Raw genomic sequence first — 6,855 nt, 5'->3', positions numbered from 1 at the left:
GGAGGCTGGCAACTCTATTACACTCACCAAATCATTCTCCTTGCTACTGATGATAAGCTACTTCCTTTGAGTGGGCTTTTATTTCTAGAAAACTACCAACTAAATGGCTTCCTGTGTAGGGCTGCCATTTCCCAGGTGGAGGTGGGGGTACTTCTGCCTTCCTGTTTGCTCACACATGCTCTGGTGAGCAGCCGGGGAGGGGAGGGGATGCAGGGGCTGGGAAGGCACCCCGTGATGCCATAATGTCCTTTCTGGCTGTATAGCCAAAAGTGATGTAACTGCATTGGCAAACAGTCTATTTATTTATTTAGTATATTTCTATGCCACCTCTTCAGAGTCCTGCTCAGAGCAACTGATCCCAGAGTTTCCTGAGATGCACTGACATAACTTCCAGTGACACAGCTGGAAGTGACATCACAGCATCAACAGACACTGTGTCACTCCCCCCATTTTCCCCACCACCCTGTGGAGTAGTGGAGGGGGGAGGCAGAGATGATTTGATGGGCAACGTGGCCTGCTTACTCCTCATTGAACAACATTTATTTATTTATTAAAATATTCATATCCCATCTTTCCTTTTGGCTCAAGTTTGTAGCCTTCCTTGAGCCCAAAAAGCCACCCTCCAACCTGAGTGGCTCTTTTGTTGGAGGAAAAGTTAGAGGAAGACTCCTGAGGATGTTTGAATCTACCCTATTGGACTGAGCTGGGAAACTACTAATAAACCCTGGTATCTGCCTTTTGGCTACATATTTTATAGTATATACATATTTTATAGGTGTGCTTTATAGGAATAGAAAGCATACACCAAATTCTTATTTTGTCCTTGGATGTGATCTTGAAGGCGACTGATAACTGCAATCTTGCTGTTTAGGGCGGTGCTGGATGGGAAGCCACGCAGAAACCCCTGTGTTCCACCTGTGGTTCCACGAAGGAAGAAAAGCAGGATGTAAATGAAAAAAAAATACATTATAAAAGTAAGTCTTTCTTAGACCTGCACCACCCCCAGTCCATATCTCATTTCATGCACAAACTCCCTCTTTTTACAGTCATCAGATAAACCATGATCTTCCACTGTCTGCTGTCCTCTCCTGTAACAGAGGATAAGAACGAGAGCGCCCATTGAAATTTTGCTGAAATGTATAGTGAATGAAAGGATTCCTCCTCAGTCAAACATCAGATGATTTGGGTGGGCAGAATTTCAAGAAGCCTCATCATAGAACTTTTCAGGGTGGCTTTTCACATCCCTCTTTAATAAAACTGTCCTGCCTTATAGGGACTTAGGAAAGATTGCCAAGATAATGCCTGTGAAGCTATCTGAATGTTGAGAAAACCCCACATAAAAGCTCAACATTATTACATGCATTATTTATTGACTTGGTTTAGTCTGCTTTTCTCACTGAGACTCAAGGCAGATTACAAAGTTTAAAATGTTGCATTCAACCCACACAACACATGCAATAAATGATGCAATAAACGTGCCTAAAACTTATCACTGATATTTATTAAAATGACTTCCTGAACAATTCCATTTTAAAATGTTTGATTCTTTTTAAGCCAAGTCCAAACCTTATGGTTTTTTTAATGAATTAAAATGTTAACAAGTCTTGTTATTTTTCTCTCTAAGCTTCCCAATAGGAAGCATCAAGTCTCTCTCTCTCTCTCTCCCTCTCTCTCTCTCTCCCTCTCTGTTTTGTTTTTACACAGTCTCAAGGCTTTGAACCCAGAAAGATAACCAATCCCCAGAATGCTAAAGTCCTTCTGCTTCAAAAATAAAAAGGAAGTAGAAATGAATGGGCAGAAAATTCACACAATAGCCATATTCTTCACTCTTTGTCTTGACATAATGGCTCATAAGATAAATATGCATGGAATTCATGGATTTTCCCAAACACCTTCCTTGTTTGGTGCATGACAAACACAGCTGAAAATCTGGTCAATTCCTTGGGTGTTCATGTATAGGTAACCAATCACTGCCCTTCTATGGAAAAAGTCCTGTTTCACTATGCAAATAAATGTAAGGCAGCAAGTTTCGGTCTTGGTCTTCTCAGACAGCAAAGAATGTAGGCCTGTCTTGCAGTGTAAATTCCTGTGGGGCTCCATTGGTGTAATAAACTTTTCACCTGGTATCTGAAAGCAACATATGCTGATAATCAGGAAAAAAAATAATAAAGATGTTAACCTTTCTTTAAGAAATAACTCACAGTCTCTTTAATGTCTCTGGTATTTAATTCCAGTGTTATTTTCCACATAAATAATTAGTTTAAAAAATCTCATTTAATTATATTCAGACACCACAAAACTAAATTTTCCCATCGAGTTATTTTTCATTAAATCTAATAATTCCTCATTTGGTCACTAGATGGCACCAAACTGGATTTTGAACTGGATTTTGAGTGTCATGTGCAGAGACCAGAATTATGCAATTACTGACATAGATTATTAGCCAATACTGACTAAATTAAACCCTGCACTATCACCTATCCTCATGATAAAATATTATGGATTTTATTTTTCATTGCTTTTTATGTCTTTTCAAAAAGTTCTGTGCATATTTAGATTTTTTTGGAAGTATTTTATAGATGTTTTTTGTTTCAGTTTCTAATTTCCTTGGTGGAAAATTTCTGCCTTTTATTGATTTTAAGCATTTAGTTGTAGTATTTATACATACTCTGTAATCATCTTACTATATAATTGAGTAAGCATGTTTCAGATGACTCACTTTATACCCTGGTGCACCACCAGAGGGCGCTGCTGCAGAGGAAAGCCCAGGTAACTCACCATATCGCGCCAGAAAACATGCCATGGTGGGAAGCCCAGGCAGGGAACAGGAGCTGAACAGGTGGCAATGCCCTTCCCGCACCTTAACCTGGCTGGTATTAGGTGCGGAGAAGGTGGCAATGACCACCCCCTACCTTAACCCAGCTAATATTAGGAGTGGAGCAGAAGGCAATGCCCGCCACCCCTTCAGCCAGCTGGTATTAGGAGTGGAAAAGGTTGTAATGTCCACCACCACCTTAACCCAGCTGGTATTAGTACTGGAGCAGGTGGCAATGCCCACCCCTCTTGTCATGGGCTGGGCCAGCCCAAGCAGGGTGGCTCAAGTCCAAGCCTTAATGCCAAAGTCTAAGGGGAGTTCCAAGAGTGAAAGCCAGGTCAAACCGATGGTCAGAGCACGAGATAATGCCAGGAGTGAGTCTAGAGTCCAAGAGCAAGGTCAGGCACAGTCCAAGGTCAGTTACCGATAGCGTCAGGTCCAAAAGCAGGCACGGGCAAGGTCCACGGAACACGGAGTGGCTGCAGGCAGTAGACACGTTGCTTCCATGCCTGGCAATTGCTCCTGACTGGCTTTTATAGCCAGGCGTGGTTTTCAGCCAGCTGCTGGGGCTCCATCCTGATGCTACTCATCGTCGCTCTCCAGCACCTGGCGTCAGCTCAGGAGACGAGCACTGAGCTGTCTCTCCTGCAGTTCCAGTCTCTGGCGCTGTCTGCGGTGCTCTCTAGGCGTGGGTGACCCTGGGGGGTGGGGGATGGAAGCCCCTGGCCGGGCTTCCCCTGTGGTGCTGGCAGTCCCTGACTGGGCTTCCCCTATGGAAGTTCCTGGCTGAGCTTCTCCTGTGGTATTGGGGCTAGAGGGTGCTGGTGTCTCAGCTGCTGGCTGTGGGCTTTGATCAGCCAGCAGCTGCTGCTCCTGATTGCCGGCTTCTGCTGAGTCAGGGCTAGGGCTGGCTACCCAGAACTCTTCTACTCTTCTTCTCCTGAGGAGTCCTGGTTGGCTACATGAGGCTCCTGTCCTCCAGAGGAGACCTCACTCTCAGACTGGGCTATGACACCCCTCCTTAACCCAGCTGGTATTAGAAGCAGAGAAGGTGGCAATGCCCGCCCCCTACATTAACCCAACTGATATTAGGAGCAGAGTAGGTGGCAATACCCGCCCCCTTCAGCCAGCTGGGATCAGGAGTGGAGCAGGTGGCAATGCTCACTCTCTGCCTTAACCCAGCTGTTATTAGGAGCAAAGCAAGTGGCAATGCCCACCCCCTCCTTATCACAACTGGCATTACGAGCAGAGCAGGTGGCTATGCCCATCCCCGCTGTAACCCAGTTGGTATTAAGAGTGGAGCAGGTGGCAATGCCCACCCCGCTTCACCCAGCTAGGATCAGGAGCTGAGCAGGTGGCTATGCTCACCCCCGCTGTAACCCAGCTGGTATTAGGAGTGGAGCAGGTGGCAATGCCTGCCCCCTCCTTAACCCAGCTGGTATTAGGAGTGGAGCTGGTGGCAATGCCCATCTCCCACCTTAACACTGCAGATATTAGGAGCGTAACAGGTGGTAATGCCCACCCCCACCTTAACCCAGCTGGGATCAGGAGCGGAGCAGGTGGCTATGCCCACTCTCTTCCTTAACCCAGCTGTTATTAGGATCAGAGAAGGTGGCAATGACCCCCCTTCATGCAGCTGGGATCAGGAGCAGAGCAGGTAAATATGCCCACTCTCCACCTTAACCCAGCCAGTAATAGGAGTGGAGCAGGTGGCAATGCCCTCCTCCCGCCTTAACACAGCTGGTAATAGGAGCAGAGCAGGTGGCAATGCTCACCCTCACCTTAACCCAGCTGGTATTAGGAGCGGAGAAGGTGGCAATGCCTGTCCCCCCTTCATCCAGCTGGGATCAGGAACGGAATAGGTGGCAATGCCCACTCTCTGCCTTAATCAGCTGTTATTAGGAGTGGAGAAGGCGGCAGTGCTGGCTCTGCACCTTAATCCAGCTGATATTAGGAGCAAATCAGGTGGCAATGCCCCCTTTATGTAGCTGGGATCAGGAGCAGAGCAGGTAGATATGCCCACCCTTTGCCTTAACCCAGCCGGTATTAGGAGCAGGGCAGGTGGCAATGCCCACCTCCCGCCTTAACACAGCCAGTAATAGGAGTGATGCAGGTGGCAATGCCCACCCCTACCTCAACCCAGGTGGTATTAGGAGCAGAACAGGTGGCAATGCCTGCCCCCCTTCAGCCAGCTGGTATTAGGAGCGTAACAGGTGCCAATGCCCACCCCCACCTTAACCCAGCTGGTATTAGGAGTGGAAGAGGTAGCAATGCCCACTCCCACCTTAACCCGGGTGGTATTAGGAGTGGAGCAGGTGGCAATGCCCGCCCCCCTTCAGCGAGCTGGAATCAGGAGCAGAGCAGGTGGTAATGCCTGCCCCTGCCTTAACCCAGATGGTATTAGGAGCGAAGCAGGTGGCAATGCCCACCCCCACCTTATCACAACTGGCATTAGGAGCAGAACAGGTGGCAATGCCCACCGCCCTGCCTTAAACTAGCTGGTATTAGGAGCGGAGCAAGTGGCAATGCACACACCCTGCCTTAACTCAACTGGTATTAGGAGCAGAGCAGGTGGCAATGCCTACCCCCCACCTTCACCCAGCTGGTATTAGGAGCATAGCAGGTGGCAATGCCCACCCCCTCCTTATCACAACTAGCATTAGGAGTGGAGCAAGTGGCAATCCCCACCCCTGCTGTAACCCAGCTGGTGTTAGGAGCAGAGCAAGTGGCAATGCGCACCCCCTCCCTTAACTCAACTGGTATTAGGAGCCGAGCAGGTATTAGATACAATATTAGATACTTGGCAAAAGACAAAGGTACTTTTTGCACTCGGTTTTTACAGCGTGTTTGTACCTGTTCCACATCCCATGTTTGCAAGGTTTTCACACTTTCAAAGCAGTCATGAGACGCAGTCCCGCTTTTTGTCCGCTGTATCCCCGATTTTCCCCCTGTGGACATACCCCAATGTTTTTTTAAGTCCGCTGCTGACTGGCAGCTGGCCCGCGTTTTGCTAATGTGAACACTTTTGCCCCCTTTTTGCTTCTCTCCCCCCCCTCTCCTTTTCCCTGGGAGCTGATTGGTTTGTGCAGAATTATGCTACTGCGATCAGGGCGAATGCCCATAAATGGCGGTTTAAACCATAAGTGCGAAAAGGGCCAAAGATGTATCTAAGTCCCTTAATTCTACCTTTACAATCATACATATATAATATAGACTTCTGTACTTCTGGACCTTGGACAGCACATAACTTACACAATGTGTTATCACATGGTTGATGGGTTTCTTATACTGGACTAACCGCTCGATGTTCAAGTCCAATATTTATATTAACGCAAAGAGAACACTAGATTTAATCAATTTCGAAAATTTGATGTATAAGAAAAAAAGAATCACCAACATTGTACAATTTCAGCACCTTACTGTTACAAAGTTATATCAATACAAAGAGATCATTGCATCTTCTTTGAGTAAATTTGATACATTTTGAAAATCTGATATATAAGAAAAAGACTGCACTTCTACAGATCTGTTGTTGCTTAATACAACATAATTCTGCATTTCAATCCAGGCACATGAAATAAGCTAGTTATTTGTACAACTTTTTTGAAAAGAAAAGTCTCTAAAGAATTATTTTAATGGAACTTAACTCCAGGGAAATTCAAATATCCCACAATAATAAATGTATTTGCTGGAGATTCAATTCAAAATAAGCCAATTATAAACATCATATGGATAAAGCCAAAAGACATCAAAGACAGCAGGTTTTTCAGAAACAAATGTTGAGATATAGAGATCACATTCATATATTTTTGAAGAAATTAAATGCCATTCTTCTTATGGAAGATGACGTTTTAAGTTCAGAAAGAGTCAGGATAATTAATTTCCATAGCAACAATGGCTGCTAGAGAAACAAGTTAATGCAGCTGCAAAAAAGGCCTTCTTCCAACTCAGTCTGTCCTGTAGGATGGCCCCCTATCTTGACATGGCTGCTCTGGCTACTGGGATCCATGCCATGGTAACATCTTGACTAGACTACTACA

Source organism: Eublepharis macularius, chromosome 7, assembly GCF_028583425.1.
Source record: "Eublepharis macularius isolate TG4126 chromosome 7, MPM_Emac_v1.0, whole genome shotgun sequence".
In the NCBI taxonomy this organism is placed as follows: Eukaryota; Metazoa; Chordata; class Lepidosauria; order Squamata; family Eublepharidae; genus Eublepharis; species Eublepharis macularius.
Note: the sequence above shows the minus strand (reverse complement) of the source record.